A 20,122-nucleotide genomic window follows, 5' to 3' on the forward strand; every position below is an offset into this window, starting at 1 on the left:
GCTCATGCATGTGTGCATGTGTGTGCGCGCGTGTGTCTGTGTAGCGCGCGGGCGGGCGCCTGTGCGCGCGCGAGGGCTCGCGTGCAGGAGCCACTGGGTGTGCGTGCATGTGTTATGGGTTTGATTCCAGAGCAGGTTGCACATTGGTCCTGGGTGGCTCTCAGGCTCAGGTCTTGCTTCGGCATCCTCCTCCTCCTCCTAACCGTTTCCGAAGTAGCAGCAGCAGCAGCCGCCGCCGCAGCCGCACCAGCACCAGCAGCCGCCGCGGCAGCACCGGCAGCTCAGCGGCAGCGCAGAGGCACAGCCGGCAGAACTGTGCAGAAGCGAGCACCGTTTGGGGAGTTCGGGGGGCGGGTAAGAGGGAGGAAGGGGAAAGCCTGTCTTAGCCTTTGGGATTATTATTCCCCTTCTTTCCCTCTCTTCTCTTTCTTGAGGGTGTGTGTTGCCCCCTCGAAGTGAAGGAATTTTGCTCCAAAGCGAGCTGGGACCGAAGACTCTAGGCTAAGTTATCTCTCTATGTAGATGGTGTCAGGGAGCGAAGCTACTGACCGAGCCGCTGGTAAATGTTTTTCACTTCTTACTCTTTAATGCTTAAGGCTTTTTTTTTTGTTTTTTTTTCCCTCCCTTTTCTTTCTCCCCGTTTCCTTTCTGTTGCTCCCCACTCTGCACTCGCTCCTGAATCCGCTGCAGTTCCCTTTCTCTCTCTCCTTGCGTTTGTGCAGTTTGCAACTTGTTTCGTGGTTTTCTATGTGTTTCCCCCCATCCCCCCCTTCCTCCCCAGATGAACGCTGGAACATTTAAATTCGGCACTTCGGGAGGTCGTCATTAGTTGCATGAGTTTGGGGCGGTGGGGGGGAGGGGAAGATTGGTAGAGCAGACTGTTATTTTTCCCCGCAGAAGGACTGCCGGTTTCTCTCTAATGTACATCGCAATTATAGGGATTTTTTTTTTAGGGTGCGTTTTAACGGTGCATTGATATTTAAGGTTATCATTCCCTGGGATTACAATGCATTTTGATTCAGTTTTGACAGCATGACAGATGTCAGTGTTTCCAGAACTACTGTGTGATCCATGCTGGCTAGCATATTCAAAATTGGAGGACAAATCATTTGCATTCCAAAAGAGAATTTCTTTAAAATGCTGTTTTGCATCACATTGCTGCAGATTTGCAGAGGGCAATAATAGACACCACTACTCATGTTGCTTGCAAAGATAATAAACATATAACTGGTTTAGTGCATCCCATTCTATCCTGTTCTCCAGTGATTGAGCTATTGCTAAATTTACTTAATAAATAAATTTAGGGCTGTGGAGAAGGAGGGGGGTTGCTGGTATTGTTTTACTCAAAATTGTCAGACATGAACAGCAATTTCCAACCCCAGCCCAGCCCTCTCGTAGACCTTACTTGAAGTGGCACCTTGTCAGTTGGGGAGGGGGAGGGCAGTTTCTGCTCTACACATAAAATAAAATTATTTAAAATAGCCAGCATAATGCATGCAAATTGAACACTAACTCTTTCCTTAAAAATAGAACTGACTTTGTAACTCTTGCTTCCAGGATCTGTTTTAAATATTATTTAAAAATTAATATACAACAGTCCTTTAATGTCTTCATATCATATAAGTTCTTTGGGGGGTTCTTAGCAGTTACCATGTTTCATTTGTTTTCGTCTCCCCCACGCTTCCCCCGCTAGTTCTCTGTTCCAGTTCAGTAGAAAGCCTGAAGGGTCAGTAAGTAAAGGCAAATCAGCAGTTTAAAAAGAAATCGGTTTATGATTGTAAAATTTCTGCTAAGCCATGGGAAAAGGAGCTGAAATAATGGCAGCTGAAGTGTAGGGAGGGAAGACTGGGGCAGAGCAGGTGGCAGGTTCAATATGTGTATTATCATTTGAAGGAGCTCTGAACTTGACTCAGATGAGGATGCCCAGTTCAGGGATGCTCTGAGGCACACACATGGCACAGAGGGAAAATGTTGTCATTGAAGGAAGCCTACTCCTGCTGTGTGGTTGCCCCATCATAGAGCAGCATGTTACCTGTGTGCAAGGAGTGTGTTTGCAATAATACTGTTCAACTTTGTTTTAATGTAAACTTAGCTGGTTTTGGAAGAACAGCATAAAACAGCACAGCCTGTTCAGGACTAGAGAAATACATACAAAACACACTGTCAATTAACTCAACTAGTCAGACCCTGTTTTACATAGAAGGAAACCTACTCCAAGGTGCCATGTGCACGCCCCTATTCTGGGTCGCCTGTGTTGACAAAACCTTTTCTTAAAATTAAGGACCAGATTCCTGAGATTCAAAGCTATTTCTTCTTTTGTAGGCTGTTGATAGTAATAAGGTGTTTTATTTAGAATGAAAGCTCAGCTTGCTCATGGGTCGTTTGAGATGGCAATAGTGCTGTTTGAAAATATTTCCATGGACCCTTGCATTTGCCATTTTGGTCAAGTTCGGGCATGTGGGGTGGGGGGCAGGAACCCAACTTCCATTCAGTAGTATCACAGTTGTCTTTGAGTGAAACATTTGTTGGATACTGAAGAAAAATGAATTTATATGGTAAGTGGCCATCCTTAGAACCCAAGTCTTCTAAAGCATCATGGTTTTCTTGTTCTAGGACCCAAACCAGAAAGCAATATACCCCATGCTGAGCAGCTGCATTATTTCTCTGGAATATCCCCAAACAGATAACTGACCAGGCTAAGGACTCATTTTGTGTGGCCCATGGGGCAAGATTTCTAATTGGTATGTAATACATTCAGAGCATGCATTTGTTTATGAAATGCCACAATTATCTTCAGTTTCAGCATCTTCACTAGATGTGAAGACCAAGGGTCCATTGATTTAAAGAACATACTCTTTCCTGCTGAGGTTGGTTTTTACTCCCCCACTCCTCTTTCTACCTCTAGTTTCCTGGCAACTTCTGAAAAGCTCTGAGAATTTGTGTTAAAATATGAAACATCTACATTTTGGGTGTAATGCCTGGTGAGATTACTGGTCAGTCAGCTGGATTTGTAAATACTCTTATAGGCTTCTGTGTGTTACCGTGTTTGTGGCTTGTTGGTGGTTTTCTTCTTATTATTATATTATTATTAAGTTTTCCACGAAATCTCAATGAAGCTCATTTTAACTTTCTGTGCCTGGTGTTTATCTCAGGTTAATGTATCAAAATATTATAATCCTCCTGCTAAGCTTGTTGATAAATTAGGCAGTTTACTTTCAGTTGGCATTTGTGTTGAATTGCAGCATTTCCAAAAGAATGGGATCTGACAGGGTGGGGAGAGGTAACTTAATTTTTTTTTGGCGGGGGGAGTTCATATAGAAAGAGACTGTTGATTCATGGAAAGTGATAGTCACATTTGCCCATATTATTAGGGTTCCTATTTTTATTTTTATAAGAGTGGAGGTTTCTCTGCATTTATGAGGTGTTTATTATGCAAGAGCTACTGGATGTTTCTTAAAACTAATTGCTTTTTTTTTTTCATTGTGTAATTGAAAGGAACTTTGAAGTACTTGTGTGTTTGAAGGAAAGCCTGTATTGGCAAGCTTTTCCATTGTTTTATATTCTGTGCGGACTAATTTTGAGAAGTGATTTGTGGTAGAATATGGTCAAGGTCATTGCCAAGGACCTTTTTATTCCTCCCCACGTAAGAACTCAAGCTTAAACTGAAAGTCAGATTTGAAGAGGCAAAACTCATTATCAAGCTACTACCTTAAACGGGGCTCTGTGAAAAGCTTATGTTTTTGTTTCTCATTACTTTGTGTGAAGCAACAGTTTTATTTTTTGAATTATTGGTTCACAGTAGCCCTGGTACACTCAGAGTGAGAAACCTTCCACTCTGTACGCATTGCACATGCAACAGATTTGCAACCGGCAGGGAAAATTGCAAGAACAGTTTGTTTGGGGGGTGGGGGTGGGGTGGACGTCTTTTGTTATGTTCTTAAGGAAAAGGACATAGCAATGTTTCATAAAATGTGTTATAGTTTCTAATTAGACACTACCCCATTTATAATTTTGTGAAACCAATAGTAATTTTATAAGAGTCTTGTATGATGAGCACAAATAATAGCTTTGTCAAAGTATTTCTTTGTACGCCTGGTTTCTAGTTTGATTTGTAAATGGAACACTCACATTGTTTGGGACTTTGTAGTATCAGTAACTTATCATTTTTTAAAATTATTATTTTGGTTTGTATTTTCTACCTAAGAAAGATAAACCACTACTTCACATAATTATTTCAGTAGTGGTAAGTCTATCCAGTTCATATTTCCAAAAAAATTTGTGAAGTTGAGGAAGTATAAGATCTTTTCCCTAAAATTCATGTTACTCACTGCTCCAGTCTGCTTAATAGATTGCAGACTACAGTGTGATCTTCAATTTGAAATCTTGCAGCATTTTTATGAATTCTTAAGGGCAAAAATATGAAGCTCCTTGAAAATTGTTTGCAAATAAAGTCCCTTTATTATTGTAGAAAGAGTCTAATTGGTCCACCTCTCCTAAGTATAGAATCATGAGCCTTTCTGACAAAAAGAATTATCAGGAAAAAGGCACAGTGATGTGGTTTTCGGAAGTAGTGTGGGTAAAAGAAGAGCAGGTGTTTTAACTCTTTTCATGAGTTTAGTGAATAGAAATCAAGACTAAATACTGTGTTGTCGGAAAAGTCATGATGTGTGTTTTCTGGTTTTTGTTGCAAAGGTGCGTCATGACTTTTCCGATAACCCAATACTATAGAAAAGGTAAAATAAACTCCGCTTTCCTTAGTAAAGACTTTTCTCCCATGGACAATATGAACTGACCTTTGACTCCGATGGACTGATTGACTGCATTCCTCACCCCGTCACTATTGTGCGGTACCCCCCACCAGAATATCTGTGATGGGTGCCAAAGATCCCATACCTGTGCTGGGAAAATATAAGCACGTGGTTTGGAAGAAGAGGGATGGTTTCTTTAAAAGTTTAGACTTCTCAGGCCTTGAGTGCAGTTCATTCAGGGGAGGCTTTGCTCTCCTTCATGTGTGTTTAGGTCACCTGAGACTCCCCAGTGTCTTCTGGCCTCTACAGAGTTCTGCCACAGGTCATGGTGGTAGCAATACAATGCTGGATGTCTTATCTTAGTTGCTCTTTCGTGGCAACTGGCGTGTGATTTCTGGGATGTGAGGCAGATCTATACAAGTTGGAAACTCAGCTTTCTAAAAGACAGTCTGTTTAATTGTTTCGATGACTACTAAGTAGCTGCTTAGGCTTAAGCCTGTTAAAAAGTATTGCAAATTTTGTATGATTTATTTCTGTTAAGATAACCTTGGTATAGTACTTATTGTTATTATAGAAAAGGGACTTGTGGACCCTGTAGAATAAGGAACTTATTTATAAATGTGGTTTAAAAGAATAAGTCATTTCCTTTGTTTGCTAGGCTCCCCAATCTTCAGTTTACCTATTAGGCAAGAACTAAAGCTGGAGAATAGAATTCATATGTTGAAGATAAAATTGATACTAACAATAATGTAACTGATTTTATGGAGGATTCTTTTGGAAAAGGCTTATGTTTAAATGTCATTTTTATTATTGCTTAGAATTTAACTGATACTCAATGTTTTGACATTTATCCTACTTTAATTAGAGGAATAAGGGTATATATGGAAAAAAGAAATACATCATTAAATATAAATGATTTAGGTAAAGGTTAAAAAAAAATCCCATAATGTAAAATAACCCTTTCACAAAATTATATAAGATGCTTGCTATATTGGTAACACATTAAGGAAAAGCACCACTTCAAAATTTCATTTTGAATGTTAAAAATAATCATGTTGGGTTCTTAGGTTATTTCTAAGAATGAAATTGAACTATTAGAAAAGATAGCTATGCCATGCACGTGTCTAATTCAAACAGTAAATATCTACATAGCTAAAATCCTAGTTATTATCAGAGAACTCATTGCAACAGACTTTTATGATTTGAACTGTGATAACGTTTCTAAGCCATTTCAAATCTATGAGTATATGGTTATATATACACATTTCAGTAGATATTACTTAGAAGGAACATAGTCAAATTAGAGCTGCAAGAAAGTATATTTCTTTCTTCTTTTTTTTTTTTATTCCTTCAATGAGCAGTTTTGGATTCCTAAGACAGGCCAGGTACTGTGTTCTGCTAAGAATTAAATCCTGTGGGAAGAGTCATTTGACACCAAACGGATGTCCAAGAAAGTAAATAGGAATAGGGGTGGGTGTTTGTTTGTTTAAATCTAAGATAAAGCTTTCTTCTTTGCTCCATTTGAGAGTATATTACAGTGGTGATTGAATTTTGTTTTACTTTTGGATTTGCTCAGGCAGTAATCGTATACATATATTTGCCCATTCTCTGTCTTCCTTCTAATGTGCCCAATTTATTTCTATTCGTGTAGTGTGGGGTGATGTGACACTGGAATTGTTGATCTCAGTCAGAGTTTGGTGTGACCTATGGAAATGTAATGGAGGCTCGAGGGAACAGGACGTGTGGGCTTGTGGGGAGAAGATGCCGACCTGGGGAAGTGTACTCTGTAGCTGGCTACCATTCCCTGATGGTAATAATCACTCCACTAGTTTTATTTTCAGCTTCATCAAAACTTCTTGAGAAGACACAAACTGCTTCTCTCCATTTGAACCCTAAGAATAACAATATCATTATTACAAAAAGATTTCACAGTGGTTAGGACTCTGCAATTTGTGTGACCCGGCATCTAATTTTTCTCCTCTTTAATCTTGTTTATGTATCCCCACACATAATCAGACTCAGTCAGATGAAACCAATTACTAAGGGGAAAAATCAAATTTATTTATTATATTTATTGGATGTGTCTGTTGCTTAATTATCCATTGGCGAATTTACATGTGGCCACAGAGAGGGCCGTGGAAGAGAGTGGAAAAATGATCAATCATCACTTCTCACAGTCCAGAGGAGACTGCCAAGAAAACAAGGGAAAAAACCCCAAACCAAAAAAAGTCCTTTCTCATTGCTATCAATGTGGGAACCTAAAACCTGAAAAGCAAGCACCACCCCCAAAATGTGTTTGCCTTAACCTTGGAAAATTTGGAAAGGATTGGGAGTTATGGTTATCAGATGTTTTCCTAACTACTTGATGTGATGTTAGAAAGAAATGTAAGGAGCTCTGTATACTTTGAAACAATGATTCGATATTCGAAGGTGTGTGTTGGAAAACTTAACTCAAATTATCCTGCAAAACAGATGACCTAGCCCACTCTTTGGCCAAGCCCACTCTTTGGTGGCATTGGACTGTGGGAAGAAGCAGGGGAGGCCTGGTGGGGGGCTGGGGCTGGGTGGGTATGAAGGATAAGGTGATCCTCAAGGTGCTGTTTGCAAAGTTATTGATCATTACATGTAACTGTAATGAGTAAATGCTAATAGCACTGCTAAAGCAGTGAATTAAATAGATTTTGTGTTTGTCCTTTGAAGGTAAAACCATAGTCAGACTTGTTTTTGGTCTCATGTGGTTTTGTTAAAAAATAAATAAATAAAAAAAAAGAAAGAAAGAAAGAAAAAAAACAAAAAACAAACCTTGCCTCAGTCAAGTGGCTCCTCTCTCTCTCTCTCTCTCTCTCTCTCTCTCTGTCTTTCTGTTTTACCTCCATTTTCAGTTTAATGGGTTTGATCCAGAGCATGGCCTATGCCTTGTATTTTTTCTCCACTTGCTGTCATCATACCTTTTTGGAAATGTATCACCATGGAAGTTGCTCTTCAAAATCCATAAGTAAAGTAACCACCATTTCAAGTGCATGTGGAAAGGCTAAACTGTGAACAGAATCATAGTCTTATTTATGGAATTCCTCACTTCTGGGGATCACTAAATTTATGTAAATCTGTCCTATTCACACCCCCAAGGTAGACCAGGTATATGAGCTTTAGGGAGGAAAGCAAAGCACTTTTGAACTTGAGACATTTGACGATTGTCTGAAAGGAAACAATGAAATTATGTTTTAAGAAATGCAGCACACCATTAATGCATCATTTAGAGAAGACAATGGGTAAATTATGATTCCTTGCTCATTACCATTTATTTGGGGATGCTACTATGGAAGAAACTATTTAAGCATTGTAGAGTCTGCTTTTGTTATGTTTGGCTGCAAAGAAATTAAAATGACAACACGAATCTTACGAATCAAAAGGGAGAGGTGGTTTTATACCTGTTGCCTCAGCAAGAAAATATTAGAGATGAGCTAAATTTTGCCTTCATTCTAATCTGTATTTTCAAAGTGATTCTGTAATAACTTAATAGAATCATATTTGCATTGCAGAATAAAAGTTGCCTTCAGCTGGATTCCCTTGGTAGCCAAACAGTAAATAGATAGAGAACCTGAACTCCACTTCCTACAACACTGATTTTTCACTAAGCTATTCCCTAAGGCCGCTCTAGGTACGAGGGGCACCCGTTATTTTTATATGATTTGTGTATGTTCCCATAGATTGTGAAGTCTATTCCTGGGCAATTTTCAAGTTAAAATTGTGTTACGGCTACCCTGAAGGTTGTCATTTCTTGGTTTTTCTCTTGTCAGTCAATTCATAAGTGTTTATTAAGCCTCCGTGGGTTGTACACAGTGTGTGTGTGTGTGTGTGTGTGTGTGTGTGTGTGTGTGTGTGTGATTGGTCTCTGGTCTAGAAGCCTGTATCCTATAGGCAAAGGTACTACTATATGAGTGTGTTTGTGTATAAAATAATATTTTAGTTACAGAGTTTTGTAGCAGTTTTTTTCTTTGTTTTTCTTTTGTTTGTTGCTGTTTTTGTTTTGTTTCAATAGCTTTGCTGTGGAACTCCAAGTGTATTACAATAAAAAAAGCATAGCTTCAGGCTACGTCAGGGTTATAACTTCTTTCCTTCCTTCTTTCCTTCCTTCCTTCCTTCCTTCCTTCCTTCCTTCCTTCCTTCCTTCCTTCTTTCCTTCCTTCCATCTTTCAATTCGGATTCTTCCTTTCTTTTTTAAATTTGGATTCCTAATAACAGACATGTTTAAGCAAAGCCAGAGGGCAAGTATTAAACTGGACCCCTGCCNCTGTTTTTGTTTTGTTTCAATAGCTTTGCTGTGGAACTCCAAGTGTATTACAATAAAAAAAGCATAGCTTCAGGCTACGTCAGGGTTATAACTTCCTTCCTTCCTTCTTTCCTTCCTTCCATCTTTCCTCCCTCCCTCCCTCCCTTCCTCCCTCCCTCCCTTCCTTCCTTTCTTTTTTAAATTCGGATTCTTCCTTTCTTTTTTAAATTTGGATTCCTAATAACAGACATGTTTAAGCAAAGCCAGAGGGCAAGTATTAAACTGGACCCCTGCCAGGAGGACTCATATCATCATTGACACCTTGGTGTTGGAGTAAGGACAAATTCTGATGCCGGTCATTTTTAGGATCTGCCTGTTACCTGTGTAAATTCAATCAGTGAATGCATAAATGACGCTATGCCCCAAAGCTGTCAATTTACATTTTTCATGACCAATGAGTCAATTTATGATTCACCTTCTTTTTAATGAAGGGATTTTGAAAAATGACAGGAATTGGGAAGGAAAGAAAATTGTCAAGTACTCCCACTATGCCATGGATGAAAAATGTTCTTTAAAGGGACATTTCCCCTGTTGAACTTGAAAGCATTTGGTGAATATGTAGGTTCAGGGACTTACTTTTCAAAACTTATTCACGCTCTTAAATTCATCTTTTATCAGTCATTTGTGGGAAGGGCAACATTCTTGACAAGTGCCAGGTGAATAATTCTGGCAGCGAAGGGTATCGGAGGAGGGCACACAGACACTGGCCCTTTTCACAGCCCCATGTAATAGCTTCCCGGACTTCCGGCAGTCAGCTTTGGTTTTTAATATCATTGGTCAGGTTCCTGATTAATGCTTATTTTGACTGTGATTTACAAGACGTGCCTATGCCATTTCCAGCACATCATAGCTAAACCATCAAACTTTTTTTTCAACTTCTGTTCCTTGTTGATCTGAATCAGAGAAGCAGTGGCTGAGGAAAACAGGAAGGGCCTTCTCTGATGCATTCCTCATTTCAGCTTTGACTCTGGGCTCTCCCTGTTGGGTACGTGAACCTCTGAGGCTGTACAAGATCACTTGTCATTTGTTGCCCGGGGTCCTTCTGGGTGGGGAGTTTCTTGGCCTTTGCCATACAGAGAATGTTCTGTACAACTCACAATATTGCAGGTTCTCTTAATTTATGTTCCGACAGTTTATAAAATTAGCCGACACAGAATAAAAGTACAGTTTGAATTATTATTTTTGATTTGAGGGTTGTGTTCTTACTTATAAGCTAATGAGAGTAATTACGGTTAATGTAACCTGAAAAGGAATGTATTAAAAGGACATTGGGAATCAAAAAATCCCTGGAAAAGATACAGAACCGGGCACGTCTGCCTCTCCCACTGAATTCTGGGTGCCCAGCTGGGGCCCTTCACATCCCTGATATTGGGCTGTGCTCTCGTCTTCAGTATCAACCCCAGCACTGCTGCTGTGATATGTGGCTGTTTGTACCAGGTCTGGAAGAAACCCTTGTTCTTTCCTCTTGGGGGGGGTCCCTGCCTCTGGATTCAAAGTTCTGGGCTGTTGACTCATTCCACTGGCCATGTCTTGGTCAAGTGTCCATACCCCTGTAATTCAGAAATCTGGGAAATCCGTAGTATGTCCCTTTCCTATTCCATAATGAGACAAAAATATTTTGACTTTCAGCAGGCTATAAATGGAATTCCCTCAGAATAAGGAGGAAGGGGGCAGTCAATCAAACAGAAAAGCAAAAAACTCCCCAGCAAATATTTACTGTTATTCTAATTGCAAGCTGTAGGATCTTAGGGGATAGATCGCAAGTGCCTCAGTGTATGAACTCCACAGGCTAATAGCAGTGAGAACTTCTTCTTGCTTAAAATAAATTGTTAAGACATCCCTGATGATAAAGGTGTTAAGAATGATGCTTTTGATTTTATGACACACCAATCTTCAGTATGTTTGTCACATAGAAAATTCTTTTTGTTATCACCAAGAGCCATTTTTAAATGTGATCCATTAAAATTATGTTGATGTCGAAGTAAAATTCACCTAGAATGGGCTGAAGTTTGCCTCTGTATAAATATGTAAAGTTGATAAGGGGTCTGAATAAAGGTAAAGGGGATTTGTTTAAAGCACCTAAGAAAATCGTACGGATGACTAAGTAATTGCCTATCAGCAAATTAATAGAAATTCCAGAAACAGATCTCACCAACTTTCTACTTAGTAATCTGTAATAAAAGTAGTAATTGTAGTGCTTGAAAGAAAGCAAGCTACATTTCTTTTTGCCTAGTTGACACTCTCTGAGAGGTTCAAATAGGTCTTCCTCCCTAAATTATTAGTAAGCCTAGTGAAGTATAGGACCCATGAAAGTAATCTATGTCTGTGCTAACTCCATTGCATCTGACGGCGCAGTCTTTTATTTTTCAATTCCTAATTAATATATTTACCCTTCTATCACTGTCTCCCAAGGATTTTGAGAATTAATTAGAAACAAAGTCACTTTCAATCCTTGGATGTTACATTCTGTTCTGGAAAAATATGAAATACTGCAGTGTTATTAATAATGACAGAGGTTCATCCAATAAAATAATCTGACTGGCAGAAGTATCACATGGTTGATATTTTCTAATATAAATTACTGTAGGATTAGATAGTTAAATATTGAATATTGTCTCATTTAATGCAGTTCCATAAAATATTAATGATAATGATGTTTCTCCAGTTTGGGGAATAGGAAGATCTTCTTCCTTTTTTTTTTTTTTTTGTACTGACTAATAGCTTTGGCTGGTAATATAATGCCTTTTTAAAATGATAATGAAGATAGTTAAATGAAGGTGAAACAGGAAATAAATGGCCACTGAATTGACTGATTTCAAACAGGTCAAAGATCACAAAAAACGCTTTAGCCTTTGTAGTAAATAGTTTTCTCTGTGTTCTAATGACTCCACTGTGATCACTGTGGATATCTTTGAGAATTTGTTAAAACAAACAAACAAACAAACAAACAAAAAACAGATTTACCCTATTAGGCCCTTGAAGAGGCCCACCATTGATGCATAGTTGGTGTAAAAGTCTGAAAATTGGATTGGGCTCTGAAGGAAGGCTGGCCGTCTTGAGTGTGACAGTTGAAATGGGATTGTTTTGTGAAGTTACAAAAAGGAAAGAGAGCAAAAGAGAAAACTAAGGAAGTGAAAGAGAGAAAGAAAAATAGTGACCAAACAGTCCAGCTGGAAAGCCTTAGGCCTGCTTAGAATCAACTATTTAATGAATACAGCAAAACTTTTTAATTAAGACTTTTATGGTCCAATTTTTTTTTAATATCCCCTATTTTGACTTTCCTTCATGTTCCTTGATTCTGTCTTCTTCTATCTCAAATTGGAGGACTAACAGCTGATGATAAAATAGGGTGAGTACTGCTGAAATATTTCATCATAAATACAGAATAAGAATATACACCAGTGCATCAAATTGATTTAAATTGGGTGTTGTTGTTGAATCCAGGGGGGAGCTTTACTGTTTTATGAGGTGATTTTATTTGAAATTGCACTTATCCTTGTTTCGGACCTTGTCGTTCACCGGTTGAAAAACTCCCTTTCTTCTTCTGTATAGTTAATGTCTGTGGTGTGGGTGAATACATTTGATTTAAAAACGTGTTTGGGGGTAGACTTCTTTCAGAAGAAACTTAGGCCTTGATAAAGGAGCTGGCAGTAATTTGGAGAAATGACTGTTTCTTTTTCTTTGGTTGTTGGATAATTGCTCTTTGTATACACTGTGAAAATGTTCATATAGACCCGTGACAAAGCCGAGCAGATGCACTTGCAATTATCTGGAATTTAAGTAAATTTTGCATCTGATACACACAAAGCGAAGGCTTTGTCCAAGCAAACTCGCATACTGGCCTGCCGATTGCTGTGAATACAATGAGTAGATTTTTAATGGAAAACAAATGGGACTATTAGTAAGTCTTGTGTTTTACTTGAAAAGATACCCGCGTGAGGCCTGGCCTACCACTTATTCATATTCATACTGGGTTCTGTTCTAAGTATGACCTCTGATATTGAAAAAAATGTTTAAATGTTTAAAACAAAATGTGTAGTTGTGTTTTTCTTGGAGTCACATTCACAGATTTCTGGAAAAAGAATGGAGAAATAAATATTTATTTCATATTTCAGTGTTATGTTTTCTCACTGCTGAGAACATTCACTTATTAAGACTCTAAAAATGTAAAAAGGGATTTCATAGTATAAATAAATCATGCTATAGATAAAAGATAATTACAATGTTACTATAACAACCTCAATTCGCAATGGGGACCATGAGAAGGAATATATAATGGGTCCAAATTCTACGTCTTACTGTAAACAAAAGCGATCTAGCCAGAGGAATATTTTTCTGTAAAAGCCTCTTTTCCGAGTTTTGTTTGAGATTAATCCTTTCCACTGTGTATTTTTTTGTTGTTGTCAGACTTACATAAGTGAAATATTTGAAAGCTTAATCTTTTTTCTCCATCCTTATTCTTAGAACACATTGAATGTATGGAGCTGCTTGGATTCTCTTAAATGCCTTTAGGTCTTTGGGGGAGTTGAAATTATTTTTACTTTCAATGACAGGGTTACAAGTAATTGGTCCAGTTGACTTCTTATTTTATAGTTTGAAGATGCTCCTTGCTATTCTGGCCTTTGAATGAAGCAAATTTCAAAAGTAACTCAGGCAACATAAAGACATGCCTATCTTGCCCACTGTCTGCTTTCTTCTCAATCTAAAATGGAATCTAATAATAACCGGAGATCTTTTCTAATTCTTTTAAGAATCAGAAGCCTCCAGGGGGCCTAAGGGTTGAGTAATTGTTTGAAAAAAAAAAAAAGTGGATAAAGTAGATTTGGGAAGAAAATGTGAAGAAGGAAAAGGGAGAGCCTGACAGAAGTATTTTAGGTCCTAAATTAGCACAAGACAGATGTGCTGCCTCCACCTTACCCACTTTTCCAAAAACAAAACCTAAAACGTCTTCAAATCAGGACTTTTTATAGAATTTCAAAAATGACAGCATTTACCCAGCTGTGCACTGCCAGATTATTCTCCTCCAGTGCATGACCTCCCCAGCACCCCTCTCCCTTCCCCCACCCTCCGCTTAACATTTTCTTGAACTATCATAGGCTATCTTTAGGCTTGGAGAGAAACCAGGTGCTTTCCTTGGTATTTAAGCAGCGTGCTATTTTGAAATTCCCTGAGAGAACTGTGGGCATTTTTATTTCTGTGTCTCGAAGCAACTCTTTCTCTTTCTGGAGGAGAATCTGCTTATATAATACCCAGAAGCAGACCCTTGGGAACCACCAAGCTATTTCATGGAGAGCTCACAAGAAAAGAAATGCAGGGGCTTCCTGTGTCATGCGCACCCTCCCATGGGGGTCTCAATTTGAGATATTTGCACAATAGCAGATTCTCCAAGGATAAATATATACAAATCTGTCTTTCAAACTGAGTGAAATCAGTAGGAAGCAGCACCTAGGAGGAGGAGAGCCCTCTAATAGCTCAGCCCGAAAGCGATTCTTGACTATTTCCAGAGCCCGGACCCAACTGTCAGCGGCGCTTGCCAGGCAGACAGATGCTGCGTTTGGAAGACAGTTTTCCTCAGTTAGATATTTTGTTCTTGTAGATGGCCAACCATGACTCACAGGGGAAACCAGGAGGAGGGAAGGGGGGAGTAAATTAATCATTTTATTAATCCCTATTCAGAATTCAGTCATGTAACTAAATGTCAACCTGGTGAACTGTCCACGAAACCAGAAGTGTTGTAAGAGAGTTGCGAGGTTTGAAAGTTACGCCAGGTGAGAAAGGCATCTTGCTGCACCTGCAGATTAAATAACTGACACAATTTCAGAAGGATACCTGTGGAAAATCATCAATGGAGGAGTTATCTCGTAATCCAGGCTCCAAGAAAACATGCTTTTGAAGGATCAAAAGGAATCGGTTTTCTCTCAGAGATGATTGGTTTGTTCTCTGTTCATTCTGTATCTGTGTATGTTTATGTATAATAGGTGTGTATGGGAAAGATAATCTTTTCTTCACTGTTCTCTTTCTTTCTCTCATTCTCTGTCCATACGTATGTGGTGTGTGTGTGTGTGTGTGTGTGTGTGTTTACATTATCATACCTACATAGGTGTGTTATATTAAGCCCAGGTTACCTCTGAAATAGCAGCTTTCATTTATATTTGTGATTCACTTCCAGATGTAACTCGTCAGCACATACACTAAGATAAAAGCACAATATATGCTGCCTGAAAGATAGTGAAATTCAGTTTTTGCAACTCATGTCTATAGCCAGATTGTGAGTTTCCTTTTAATTCCCAGAAAGGCGTTAATATTGTGGGTCATAACCTTGTTTTCCTTTTTGAATGGTTCCTCATTTCTCTTGGAAAGAAACAAAGGAAAGGTTTTGGTACAGTCCCCTGCTTTTCACTTGTTTGGGACTGGGTGCTTCAGATCCCGGTTGAGCCCAGTGTATTTCACGTATCTGCTCTGTAGGTCTCTAAATCCATGATAAGTTATGTGTGTGTGCACCTGACAGCAGCCCTTCTGCTAAACTTTTGATCTACCATTTTTCTGATAGAGGCTCAGAAGTGTCCCTTTTCAGATCTGCATGTCCTTTCTGATCTGGGATGGCACATCGTTAAAAGGCGTGTGTTTGGGGGGGGAAAGCAGGCTTTCATGTTTTTCCCACAACCCACTATTTGCAGGGTGCTCTAGGAACTGAAAATCGCAGCTGTGGAGCCAATTTAGAGAGCAATTCACAATTGACTTGTGGGAGATGTAGCCTGCCTTCTTGAGCCACTGCGCTGGTCCCGGCACTAAGGGACTGTCTGAGATGAGCCTCTTCACCTCGAGGTGTGCGTGCCTTTCACTGCATCTCCTGTCAAATCAAGGACTAAGAGATGGACCTGTCAATTTGGAGCACTCTCTGGAGAACTTGGGGGCTTGAAAACCCTGGGCCATATTGATCCCTGCGTAAAGGTGGTTGGAGTTCTTCTGAGGTTGATCAAAATAATGATGACATTTTTCATTTAACTGTTTCAGACAGTTATTTGCAAATGCACAAAAAAGGTAAATGATCTTGTACACATGTCAGAGAGGTTGCCTAAGTCACACTGCTTTGTGCTTCGTATGTGCATAATGAGTATCTGCAAAGTGAAAGCAACATGGGTTTCCTTTGGGAAAATGGAAAGGATGAACCACGTGATTTATTTTTAACTATGTCTGCCTGAATGAGTTATCTTGGCTTTATGGATGTGTGTGTGTGTGTGTGTGTGTATACCTATATATAATGAATACGAATTTTGTCGTTGCATTTCTATTCTCTTATAAATAAGGAGATTGTCACAAATAAGAATAAATCTGTCAATTTAGGTATTGAACAGTAAGTATGTGGCAGAATTAGGATTAATGGGGTCCTAAATTAGTTGTTCATCAAGTGCCTCATATGAAGATATCTTAAATAATTATTTTTACTTCTTATCCTTCAGATAAATTAGAAGATGCTACAGTAGTTATTGTATCGGAGTTGCAAAAGTAGTAATATTTTTGATATGAGAAAATGCATCATTATTACTTTCCATGGAGAAAGAGAAGCCAGGTATATGGTGTTTCAGTAGAAGTTAGGAAAAGAGCTAATCACATGTGGGGGTTGGTAAAGTACTACCTGTGGGCCAAATTTGACCTAGTACCTGCTTTTATATGCTCACAAGCCAAGAATTGTTTTTATACTTTCAAACGGTTGAAAAAAAAATCAAAAGAAGCGTAGAATTTTAGGGGACTAAAAGTTATGTAAAATTAAAGTGTGTATGTTTATAAATAAAGTTTTATTGAAACACAGCCATACCCATTCAGTTACATGGTTTGGGCGCTCTCTTTTGCACAGCAGTGGTGTTGATAAGTGTGGCCCACAAGCCTCAATGGTGACTATTTGTCCCCTCACAGAAAAAAAAAAAAATTGCTGGCCTTTATCTCATGTGTAGTTTGCAGTGGTTCAAAGGCAATGCAATAAAACAGGTGCTTTTTTTTATGAATTCATGTATATTATTCGTTTTGAGCTGCTTTGGGATTTTTTAGTTTATGGAATATAGAGTTTATAAATCCCAAGGACGGTTTTGTATCTGAATAGGATGATGCTATTCCTAATGTTAGCTCTTGGTTTTACTGCAGAATAGACTGAACGTTTCCCTCTCAGGTAAGAAAGATATGTGTCCAGAGAATGGGGCTTTAGATTGGAATTGGAAATTTTATTCTTTCTGTTTTCTGATCCTTTAGGCCAGTTGGATTAGTAACCCTCCTGTCTTGTCTCTACAAACACACAGCGGTGTTTCCCAATGAATTTGGTTTTTTTTAACCAGAAAAATTATCGAGGGCATACAGTACTAGCTTTTATTCAACACACCTTTGTATCCAGCCCCCAAGAATATTTCTGGCCCAGAGAAACCAGATTTATTTAAAGTAACTTAAGAAACATGGGTCAGGAATTGTGCCCAGACCCAGGATTAGAAAAATGAAAGAGAAAAATTCTGCCTTACCATGCCATCAAAGACCTTCCCATAGCAGGAAGTAGACAGAAAACCAATCGTTTCAGCATAAGATATTAAATAAAGTACATTATAGTTAATAAGAATAAAAATAGTTATTTATTGACCAAATGTTCTAAGCACTTTACATGTATCATATCATGTAATCCTTCAAAGAGCCCCATTCTTTGTAAGGGACGGAAACTGAGACAAAAGGTTTTTATGGAATTTACCTGAATATTGTCTGTGGTGAAGCATAGATTTGAGTCCAGGCCATGGGATTCCAGAACCTTATTAACCACCATTGTTCGGCAGGGCTCTCCCTGAAGTACAAAGAGCATATTTTATCGGCACAGTATACCGCAGATGTGCCATAAATGGATGGGGTTTTGTGTTTAACTAAAACGTAAAGAGTGAGTCCAAATGGATGAGGCAGAAAATGGAGGCAGACCAGGTATGACATGCACAGGTACAGAGAAACCAAAGAGCGTCACGAATTTGGGAAAGATGGACAGATGTTTTAATCCATTCCCTGGGGAGGGAGCATTAGTGAGGAAGGGCTGGAAATTGAAGGGCTCAAATCATCCATCAGTCATTGATTAATTTAGTAAATACTGAGATTATGCTAAGTCCCAGGCACTGATTTCAGCCTGGGTTTTGGGGGGTGGACAGACAAGGCTTCTCTGAAGTTCTGGTATCTGAGCTGAGACCTCAGTAATGAGAAGGAATCAGGCACTTGGGGAGGTGTGCATTCTTTTAGGCCAAGGGACCAGTCAGTACCGCGGCTCTGAGGTGGGAATAAAAATGGAGTGTTGGGATGGAGAGGCCATCCAGAGGAGGCCAAGGAGGGAGACAGTGGTCCATGAGGAAATCGACACGGTGGTCAGTGACAAGACTGGGAAGGATCGTGCAGGTCACAGTGAAAGGTTTTTAGATTTTATTTTCAGTGCAATAAGAGTTCATTGGAGGGGCTGGCCGAGTGGCTCAGTTGGTTAAGAGCTCGCTCAAGAGTATGAGCTCTGAGCAACAGTGGTTCAAATCTCAGCCTGAGCAGAGCTACCACTGAGCTGCCAACAGGTGGCAGGGTGACTCAGCCAAAAATAAAAAAAAGAGTTCATTGGAGGATTTAATGCAGAGGAGTACCATGAATCATATTAATGTATTTTTAAATGATCACCCTCCCTTGAATGTTACTCTATCTAAATTATACCTCAGTGAATCTGACTTAAAGAGAGTAGCTATCACACTTCTAACCCCAAAAATTGATGTATAGGAAATAGAGGGAAAGAGGAATCTGGTTAAATGACATTATGGGGATATAATCAGCACAATTCTAATTTTGTTCTGAAATTCACAATTTTCCAGGCAGGGGATGATGAAGTCAGGTGAAAGTGGTCACAGTAGCAAGATGCACATTGATGTGGCTATGTGTCTGAGGTGGCATTGCCAGCTCTAGCTGGTGTATTGGGTGCAAAAAAATTAGAAAAAAACAAGAACCAAGGATGACTTCTAGGGCTCTGGTTTGAACCTGCTGAAAATGGTGACACCATTTTACTGAGAAAGACTATCTTTTGGTGGTGGTGGGGTGGGGGGAGTAATACAAAAACTATACCTAAAACTACGAGGGGACCCAGTGAAGGCAGTTGGGCTGGTGTCAGGGTCAGCTGACTGAATTAGGGAACTGAGGCGTGGGGTCAGGGGGTCTGATGTGAAAGGCCATCATGGTAACCCTGGTGAGAGATGCTGAGCACGATGACGAAAGTGATGAATGTCTGAAGAGAAGGCAGGGGGTCTGGAACAGGTTTAGGAAGAGGAATCAACGTGACTTAACTGGAGGTGGGAATGAAGGGAGAAGGGAGACCCCGCAGTGCCTTCAGGTTGATAGTGAATATGTGCTCATTGGTGATGGGCTTCAGTTAGGGCAGACCATGTTTAGGAGGGCAAGAATACAAGCCCAGTTTTGGCCACAGCTTTTGAGATATCCGTTCATAGGGATGTCCTGTATCCTTTGATATATGAGCCCGAAGCTTAAGGGAGAGAGGTGGGCACGGCCCCATAGTAGTGTGGGTGTGAGCACAGTTGCCCAGAGAATTTAGTAAGAAAAGAGAGAAGAGAAGAGAAGAGAAGAGAGAAGAGGTCTGGAGATCAGAGCGCTGCGAAACAGCAGCATTTCCAGCAAAGGCTGAGGAAGAGGGAAAAGGGGGAAAGATGGACAAGTGACCACAGAGGAGGACCCTGTGAGAGTCACGTTGTGAGACTAAGGCAGACAAGAGTTTCAGGAACCAGGACATCGCAGTTGATGTCAGACATCTCAGAGGTGCCAATGAGATTTGGACTGAGAAGTAGCCGATCAGGTTTGGCATTCCCAGACACTGTTACATTTTAGCCAGATCACAGTGGAGGGCAGGTTTCTATTGGGTTAAGCAGTTAATTGGAGGTCAGAAAATGGAAACCGAGATACCTAAACCAGCGAAAAAGAAGGTGAAAATAAAATAGAAATTAAGGCGATCAAAAAGACAAAACAAAACAATTTCTATCAAATATCCAGTGTC

At 39.5% G+C, this 20,122-nt stretch overlaps 1 protein-coding gene across 1 annotated transcript in view; it reads left to right on the top strand.

Moving 5' to 3' along the window:
- Positions 1 to 35: 35 nt before the first annotated feature.
- The window catches only part of LOC109379368 (teneurin-2-like), a 1,023,129-nt gene continuing 1,003,042 nt past the window's right edge, over positions 36 to 20,122 (top strand). The window contains exon 1 of the mRNA XM_019635930.1: positions 36 to 559. The gene's annotated coding sequence lies outside the window, so the exon portion shown is untranslated. The remainder of the gene's footprint in view (positions 560 to 20,122) is intronic.

The sequence above is a fragment of the Hipposideros armiger genome, unplaced genomic scaffold (genome assembly GCF_001890085.2).
Source record: "Hipposideros armiger isolate ML-2016 unplaced genomic scaffold, ASM189008v1 scaffold_25, whole genome shotgun sequence".
NCBI classification, from domain to species: Eukaryota; Metazoa; Chordata; class Mammalia; order Chiroptera; family Hipposideridae; genus Hipposideros; species Hipposideros armiger.